Consider the following 9,765-nt stretch of genomic DNA (forward strand, 5'->3'; position numbering starts at 1 on the left):
CTTTTGTTTCTTTGAACATGGGCAAAATGATGTATTTCTCTACAAAGGAATTGGCTAGATTCAACTTAGCTGAAACATTATAAGGGAAAAAGGAATCAGACCACAGCAAAAGTCCAGCACGAAAAATTTCAGCTTCAAGCTTTGAACTTACAGCAAAAACATTAAAGTGACAGTAATGAAAAACATTGATGTTTGTACCTACTGTTCTACTATCTTTGCTCTGTCTTGACTCTTGCACTATTTTTTATTTGGAATGGCTCAGACAAGAAGTACCACTGTGTATGTGTGTGGGAGGACTGGAGAGAGGCCAGGGGACTGACATCTAGCTCCCATCAACCTTAATGCAGATCATTTGGGAAGTGAGGAAAGTGGGAATTACTGGAGGATGCTGTTATAGCACTGCAGAGCTCTGGCTGGTACACCCCAGTTCACAGCATCCTTTCCCCCATCTTTGGTTAATAACACAAGAACTTTGCACTCATGGACAGCCCACACAGCAGCTTTTTACGATGCTCCAAAATGCTCCAGTCAGAAGTGGCCAGCTTCTGCCACAAGCTCCTTCAGCTGCCCTCCAGCCTATTGTGTGTGCATGACTGTGTCCATACACCAAAACTTGGTCCCAAGTTGTTTGGACAGCCAGTCAGGGCAGCTTTCAATGCATTCGTATATTTTTGGTTGCCGTTACAATGGTCTCCCATTGAAAGGAGCCTGGCTGTGGCACCAACAACCTGCCAGAGGAGTCTTTGCAAGAACTCACTCTTAGAAAGATCAAAAGAAAAATCCTTGTTTTCAATGAAGAGTGAGAAGAATTATTTGAGGCTGCTGTTCTGATATTTATTTGTTTCTTACTGTGTTTAAGCCAACTTGGGTTGTGTTGTTGGCTTGTCAGCCACCAGTAACACAGAGCTAAGAAAAACAAACACATCAGAAAAAACTAATAAGAAACAAGAATAATGTTTTGTTGTATGTTAGGGCATTTTTTTAGCATTACAATAATTTTCCAGATCATACTGGATGATTAAAAAAATTAGTCTTGGTCTGAAACAGAGAAGTATATGAGTAAAATAATCATCTAAAAACTAGGTACACATAGGATACTCAAAGATGTGTATACGCAGAATTGCTTGGAAGTAATCTTCTGAATTACGGTCTGCCTTTTAACTAGAAATAAGGCAAAAGATGATGCACCTAAAGTTTGCAGTAGGGATTTAGCTCTTTAACTGTACCTTGTAATTATTGTGCCACACTCTATAAAGTTCAGGAATAATAGCTTTTACCTCTGAGTCAACTAGTTGTGAATGCCTGCAGGACTAGCTCACCAAGAACCAGTGGACAATGCAATCATTCACCTCACTTCGTGGGTTAAGCAAATTTAATACTTACCTTCACTGTGTTCTCCACTCAGTGCAGTGTTCCTAACTTGGCTAATTAACTTTGTCTTATTAAAAGAAGAAACAGTACTAAAAGCCATAGCCAAGTATTGCTACCCCTACTGGAATTAAATTAATCTAAAAGATGGCAATTCTAGGTTCTTTACACATTCTAGTGATCCCTTGTTCTAGAGCGGAGACAGAGGCATGAGTAGCGTCCTTAAGTATTCAGTCATTACCCATGATCAGATTGTTCTCACTTACACAAGGAGAGAAAACTGCATACACTTTTGGTCCACTTCTCTCCTTTGTAAGACATCTTCAGCTGTTTGGTGTGTGAACTACGTGCTACCACAGCTCATTCTGTAAAGGGGGACTAAACAATCCTTTTTCCATTTTTTCCATGCTGTAGACATTTCAGCAGTGTGGGGCTTAATCCTTTAGCGTGGTTTGACAATATACTGCAGCTGTCAGAACACCACCTACTTTTATATTAGGAATGTAATTTTCAAAAACAATTTAGGAATTAGGAGTCCCATTTTCAAAATTTCTAATTCACTGTGCAATAAGGAATTAATACTCTTTGTGAACCTGCTTCCTACTTAGTACATTCTTGGAAGAGAGAAGACAACATGCATAGGATGCCCCTCAGCTTGTAAACATCTTACAGTTGTCTCACTTGAACTTAAGATGTCTAACCTCCCTCCTTGGCAGCTGATGGTGAGAAGGCGGCGCTTTTTCACTCCACCCATCTCAGACTTCAGATGGGTTAGAGCTGCTTTCAGTATGTGCTGATCTGTGTGTGAACTACTCAAACAAGACTGATTGACTAGATGCCTAATTTTACATTACTAAAATTGAATGAGTATGAATACCATCCTTTGGCTTCTTATACATTCAGAGAAAAGAACACCTCTGTTCTTAAAGGTTCTCTAAGTGGCAGCTTAGGTCTATCAGATGGGGGCTCACTCAGTCAGAGGAGAGGAGGTTGCCTGTACTGTAGATGCTTACATCACAGCCAACCATCATAGGTTCCTTTTATAGTTAACGGAAAGAAACAGGTAGTTGTACGGCACATACATCCTGGTACAGATACCTAAAACAGGACTGTCTTCCAAGATGCTCATTAAATATTATGAAATACGAGTCTTACAAGACAGCAGAGTTCCAGTCACTGCTTCAAACACAACTGGAAAGGATCCTGGCACTCTGATCTAAAGGGACAGTTTATGCAAACTGTATTTTCCACCTAAATATTGCACAAGATCTGAACTGTCTTCTGTGTTTATCAGTGGTGTCTTCTGCGGCACCTGATTTCAACAGATCACCTGGAAACGGCACCATCCAAAATCGCCTTGTGAATACACATTTCACAGTTTTCCCTTGATAGCTCTAATACTCACCGTAGTCACAGAGCACTACCAGCAATAGATTTGAAAAAACTTTCAACATCTGTTTCATTCTGACCAGTGAGATCCCAGGTTCTTTTACTCCTCACGTCCTTCTTCAGCTCCAAAGTGCAGGCACGTTTTCCCAAGAATGCCTGAAAATTAAAAAGTTACAGCTGTGTTGACTTTGCTTCATAAAATATGAGAAGGAAGACATCTCACTAATAAGTAAAAAAAATCCCACCCCAAACACTATTAATCAACACTTTTCTCCACTTTATTTAAAAATTACTAATACTGTATCAATGGACCTGAATAAGCACAACTACAATTCACTGGACAATAAATTTTCCCTCCTGAAATGTCAGCTCCTGAACCAGAACAAAGAAGACAGGCCACAACAATTTACCTTTGCACCACAGCAACTGCTGCTGTGCACATCTTATATTAAGATAAAGACTCGTGATAGCAAAATAACAAGTATTTTATACAAAATGTAACTCTGATCCAGCACATACTGATAGTGGAGATGTATTGCTGCTGCAAAATTCACATCACTTACTGTCAACTACTTTCAAGCATGAAACTGACTCAGCAGAAAACTACCATTTTGGTTCTCAAACTGCCCTGTTATTCAGGTCTAGTAATATATTCAGTTACCTTACTAGATTTATAAAAGATCTATAACTGCCTTTTTTGTCATTCCAACTGCTCAGATCAAGGAAAAAGTGGAAGTTAGCACTTTCTCCATCATTTTTTAAGTTTACGTACTCTGCAGCCTCAGTTAAGCCAACAAAAAATAGAGCTCCTTTTGGCAACTTTCACAATTTTATGTCCATGTGTTTTAAACTAGTCTTTATGAGGCTTGTAACAATCACATAAAACAGGTTGGAAGCACAACGATAGCAGCAAAACCAAGTTTGCTTCAGACACAGAAATAGGGGAGAATCTCTAAAAAGATACAATCTAGCTCAAGGGAACCATTCTCAAAATATAAGGAGTGCTCTTTCGTATTGCATGGAGTGCCAGCAAGTCAGTCTTACTGTGCTCACCATCACACAAACATGCAAGAAACTTCTTGTTCCATAAAGTTTACAACCTAATTTTACGTGAGAAATCTGGCACTGGAGCAGGCAGAAGTTAGAAGCAAACAGAACTGCAGAGCACAAAAGTGAAACACAGGGACCAGGTACGGCAAAGATCAGGTACGTCTTTAGGAATCACAAATGAGGTATTTCAACAATTATATTGCTAGGCTTGTTGAACGAAGATACAGCAGACATGTTATTTGAAAGCTTTTTAAACTGGTCTCTGTGCCAAGTGGCTGGAGAGAATGATTTCTAAGAAAAGACTAACAGCACGGCTTTGCTCAGTAAAAGCCCATTACACCGATAGCTGTACACGTCTGACAGGAATAATCACCACCTGGCCCACAAACTTGACAAGGCTCCAGACAGAATTAGACAGGGACAGTGATACCACCACCCCTCATGATTTCACTTGATATGCCGTAAATTACAGCAAGACAAACCTTACAGCTCAAGACAGGGCGGGCTGCTGAGAGAGGGCGGTGCAGAGCCCAGCCTGCCCCCTGGGGGGCGCTCTGTAACTGCCCCGCCTACCGGCAGCGACACAGCAGCATCGCGCCAGGGACGTCGCTTCTTCCCTGTGCTGTTACTGATCATGAATCAGTTAATCGAAACAAAGAATCAAAGTGGTCCAAAGAAGAAAAAGCAGGTTTTGGTTACAAAAAAAAATAAAAAAAATTGTGATAGATGCCTTGGCCTCTAGCGTTAACTGCTCAAGGAATAAAGCAGAAGTTACACGGTGTTGCTGTAAACTGCTCCAAAAAGGAGGGGGAAAATGCTCTGTGAGGCACAGCCATGACTGTGCTGGATGATCTAACAGTTCCTTTCCATTTCGAGCTTTCCTAGCTGTGTATTTTTCAAATGGCTTTTACAAATACTTCTTTCAGAGAGACAGTCACACACTAACAGGTGAAATTCAAATAATCCTAATCTCAGTCTAATGAGTGACACACTGCAGAAAGGAAACAAAGGTATGGAAGGGAGAATAAATCCTCGAGAAGAAAGAAAAAAAAAAAGCCTGTGTGGGAGAGTACTTTTGAGACGGTGGCCTTACATCTTCATTTGCACATCAGCCCGACTGAGGGAAAAGCGACATGGTTCATGAGACAGGGCACTGGCAGGAGGTAGAGGAGACGGAATTTCTGTCCCTATCCCTGCCATCACCAGACACGCGATATCAAACCGCAGCATTAATCTGCTCCCCTCTTCCCCATTCCATCTCTCCTGCTCTGTATTTATAGCACAGATTTGTCAGGACAGGGACTCCTTCTAACCCAGCCTGCGGACGGAGCGCAGCACCAGAGCCCTCGGCTGTTTCAGTAACACCGATCGTTTGTCAGACCAAACCCTCCTGCCCTCTCACCCGTCCCTCCGCGTTATCTTGGCTCGCTTGGGAAAAGGCTCGGGCGTGCAGCGCAGGCAACACCCAGGCTGGATGGAACTGGAGTACTTGAAACGGGACCAAAACTAACTTCCAGCCGGTGAGATCAGGTACCTCTGGAAGCCTAGCCTGCGGCTACTTCACCCTCCACAAGCCTCTGTTGGAGCTCCTGTTAAAGGGCCTCCATGAAGCCTCCCGGAGTGTTTGCACCTTTGCTAGCTCAATTCTAATAGCAGCTTTGAATGAGAGAACTGCTGATCCCGTTCTGGTGTGGTGTTGCCCCTCTCCTTCTCCTCCTTCCCCACGGGTTTCTTCCTCCCCTTTCCTTCCGTTTTCCATCCGTTTGCCTCGCCCCAGTTTTGGACAGCCCTTACGCTGACCTCTACGCTTGGTTCAGACTTCTCCCCTCTCCTCTCAGCCTTCCCTAAGCCAACTTCTGTCTAGATTTCTTCTCATTTTTAGGTCTTCTTCAAAACTCTTCACATCTTTTCCCCCTGCCCCCACTCTATTATTTTTTCAACTTTTCATACTTACATAAAATTAATACTTTTCAAGGCAGACAGTACATCTTAAGTGGTTTCAACACTATTTAGATCTTCTACCTCAAGTTCATCAACTTAATGAGATGAAAAATGATCGAACAGAGAAGGCTATCAGACTTTGAATAATTTGCTTTTTTAATTTATTGCTCTCGTGGACAAGCATGGACTAAGGCTCTATTGTGTGACATGCCGCAGAAGCACAGCAACATAAAAAGATGATTTCTTCTTCCAAGAGACAGCGTAATGGGCCGACTGGAAGTGGAAGACTTCCTCTCCAAAGGGAATTAGAAATGACGGTTGAGGAGGGGATAAGCCATAAAGCACCTCGGAGATGAAAACCAATAGGTTTGTGTGTAACACAAATGATACTGGAACACTTCAAGTCCCTGCTCTGCAACAGATCTCCTGTGTGATCTTGGTCACATCACTTAGTTTTCCTGTGCCACAGCTCTCCACTGGAAATAGTACCTCACTATCTGGTACAGGAATTACAAGAATAAATCTACCATGAACTTCAAGACTTACAGGCACCACAGTGTCAGGACCCATGTAAGAACCAAACATAAAATTTACAATTTTATTTACAATAGGGTTTTTTTGCAAATAAAGAATAAAAGAACAGGTTATATATACTGACTACTAGAGTCACATACGTTAACCTATTCATATGATGTCCCTATTTCTCTACATCATTAAAATCATAAAGTATTTTGTGATCATTTTGGTTTTACAAACAACAACGACAAAAACCCCAAAACAACAACAAACCACAAGCCAACTGGATTTACAACTCCCATTACTTTTTGCGGCAATATCCAGGGTCACAGAACAAACATTTCACAAACCAGCCATCTCTTCCGAGTGCTGTCACTTGCTAATTTAGCACAGCTAACCAGTTACCAGCTTCATCAGCTGCAACAGTATAGCGCTCAGCAGCTACTCCCCCTTCATGTAGGAGGATGAGAGGCAAATGATCCCTGCAGTTAAGAAAGGGCCATCAGGAATTAATCAGCTATTCCATGACCAAGCACTGAGCTTAATGAGAACGCAGACTCACAGCACTTGAAACCTCTGCACTCTGGAGCCTCATTCTCATGAAGAGTGCCATGCATGGATCCTGTATTTCACCCCAGCCACGGGTACCCTCAGTCCCTTTGCAAATCCCCCTCCCCTGCTCCAGCCTCCTTCAGGAATCGGGAAGAGGCCTGTCCTTGCTCACCTCTCCTCTGAGCGCAGCCCTGCTCCCTCCTCTCCCCCCAGGCCCCCCAGCTCCAGGTGAAGGTGGATCCAGCTGTGGCACAGGTCCCCCATGACTTGGGGCACACATGAGCTCAAGGCAGGAGAAGGGCTTGGAAAAGGAGTAAGCTGGGGGTCAGGCTGAGGACTGCCCTTCTCAGAAGCAGCCTTCCCCCCCCACCCCAAGCACTGCCCCAAGCAGCAGCACCCTACCCCAGCTACCCCGATGGATCCAGCAAGTAGCTGAGGTCTGGAGTGATGCTGTCTGGAAAATAAAGTTATTTATTGGAATTTAAAGCAAGCAAAATGTTGCCAGAATGTAAAGGGGAAAAAAAATCCCAGATGAAAACCAGTTTCCTTAATAGCTGCCCATTAGTAAACATTTTTCAGTTGTATTTGCAAACTGAAATTTGCACAATTCTCGTTATGCATGAGAGGCTGACAGTAAAATAGGCTAGAGACGGAAAAGCCTGAAAGCCCCCAAACCCTCCCTACATTCCACTTGAGGGACACCAAGCAGCACAAACAGCAAAAAGAAAAAAGAAACACGTATCTGCAACATTTCAACAAATTTAAGGTATTTTATCTGTATGGCAGGAAAGAGATTAATTATTTTCAACCAGTATTTGCTTATTGCAATGGGATTAGGCAGCTATTGAAGTGTTACCACCTGCTGGGAATTTCAGAACTTCCCATATAATCCTCCTCCTTCGACATTAAAGAGGGAGCACCTTAGGTGTGCATCACATTTTATCAAAATCTAAACACTGCTGACCAGTCTGAGTGGTCGGGGCCAAAAATACACCACTTCTCAGAAGACACAGAGTTTAGCAAAGAAAGTATAGGTATGATGTCTGCCACAGCAGGGGGCTAGAGCTGACATCCTCAAAGGTATCTTTCATTCTTATTTATACATCAGACAATTTTACACTGTTATCAGATAATGGCTTTATTAAAATTATGCATCTAAATTCACTGGGCTGAAACTGACAGCACCAGACTCTCTGTGTGCAAGAAAAAAACCCCAATAATTAGATGGTAAAGCCTATTTTCATCAACATTTGGGGTCATATCTCACAAAATGCTGGGATTTCTCAGCTCCTTCTGATATCGACTCAGTAATTCAAGAGTTAGCTGGCCGGCAACATCTGTCCTTTGAAACCTAAGGGCTACAGCAGACTGAATAGATGGATGAGATTTACTTTGGAAAGTAACTTTACCTCTTTACCTGCTGGCCTAGACAACTACCTGGGAGGTATGACACTTGGGCCTCTGCTCTAAAAGGTATTTAAGTATTTCCTTAAAATAAAGACAAATGTTGCCAACATACATGCCCAGAATATCCTCTTAGCATGAGTACTTGCTGCTCATTCTTGGGAGAATAAAATGACAAATGAAGTCTTCCCAGCAGATGACCTGTAACTACAAGGTCTGGCATTTCACGTGGATGCCTGGAGCACTGTGAATTAGGATGAAATGGGAACTGCTAGAATAGGAGAAGCAATGTGTCAGATTCATGAATCTAGCTCAGGAAAAAAAAAGCATCGGAGAGGGGGTTCCTCCCAAAGAAAACAATGATTTCACATCAAATTCACAAATAATTTTGAATCAGCCATTCCTGCCTTTTCAGTGTGTATTTTAGAGAACTGTCCAGTTGCAAACAAGAGCCTCCTGGGCTTGAGGAAGCAAGAACTTCTCCTCTTGGCAGCAGGCTCCTGCTGTCTCCCACTACTGCCCTCACGCATTCGGTAAAAATACTTCCACTAATTTTACAAGCAGGACAGTCAGGTCCTTTGGACAAACTGTAAAAGTCCTGTTAGAAGAACTGAGCATTGAAGAGTTTAGCTTATCAATACACAGCCAATAGTGATTATTAAAGATACACTTCTGAAGACTTCCAAATACACATACATACATAAATAACTGTCCGAGGGAAAAAAAAAGTTTGCACTTCAGAAATGTGGTTCATATTAGATCCATATTTCCATAGGCTGAATAGAATTTTCCTGAAAACAAAGGCAAAGGAGAAATGGACAAGAGGTACAGATTCCTGAGCAGCACTCTTTTCCTGTCAGAGGTATAAAAAAGCCTGTGTTTTCAAATGAAAAACAGAATCATTATTTAAGACCACTCCATAAAAAAACCCAAGCATTTTTTGAACTGACCTCTGATACAAACTTCTGTTTGAAGGACTGTACAATTGGGCAGCCCTGGCAAAATGAGATAGTGATTTTTTTGTATCATGATACAAATATTCTAGGAACAATCAAAACATGAAAGGTTCGTATAGGCATCTACTGTATTAAACTAGAATGATCTGTGAGGTTTTCCTCTCCTAGAATCCTGCTTCAATAGATTTTTTTTCGGGTAGTATCAATGGAAACGGGGCTGGGCAATGGCACTTTAGGACAGTGTGATGTACTACCATGACACCACAGACCTGTAAACATGTCACTCCCTCTGTTCGCCCAACAGCTGGCTCCAAGTGTGGCACCAGATACATGACTTCTGTTGTCTTTCAGGTTGGAAAATACATTTCAACGTGTCAAAGACCTTGCCAGCGCTAGCACAGGGTATGTGCTTGGCTCAGACTCGAACTAGTTTCCTCATCAAACTGGTGCTTGTGTAGGTATCTACAGTTCTGCGATTCTGGCTGGGGTGGGTCACAGGCTACTCAACGGAACCACGGCATTCTAATTACATTTAATTTTTCCCTTTAATCAAAACTACCTTGGCACCCTTTTAGCTACAAAAGGAGAA

The sequence above is a fragment of the Falco biarmicus genome, chromosome W (assembly GCF_023638135.1).
Source record: "Falco biarmicus isolate bFalBia1 chromosome W, bFalBia1.pri, whole genome shotgun sequence".
Taxonomy (NCBI): Eukaryota; Metazoa; Chordata; class Aves; order Falconiformes; family Falconidae; genus Falco; species Falco biarmicus.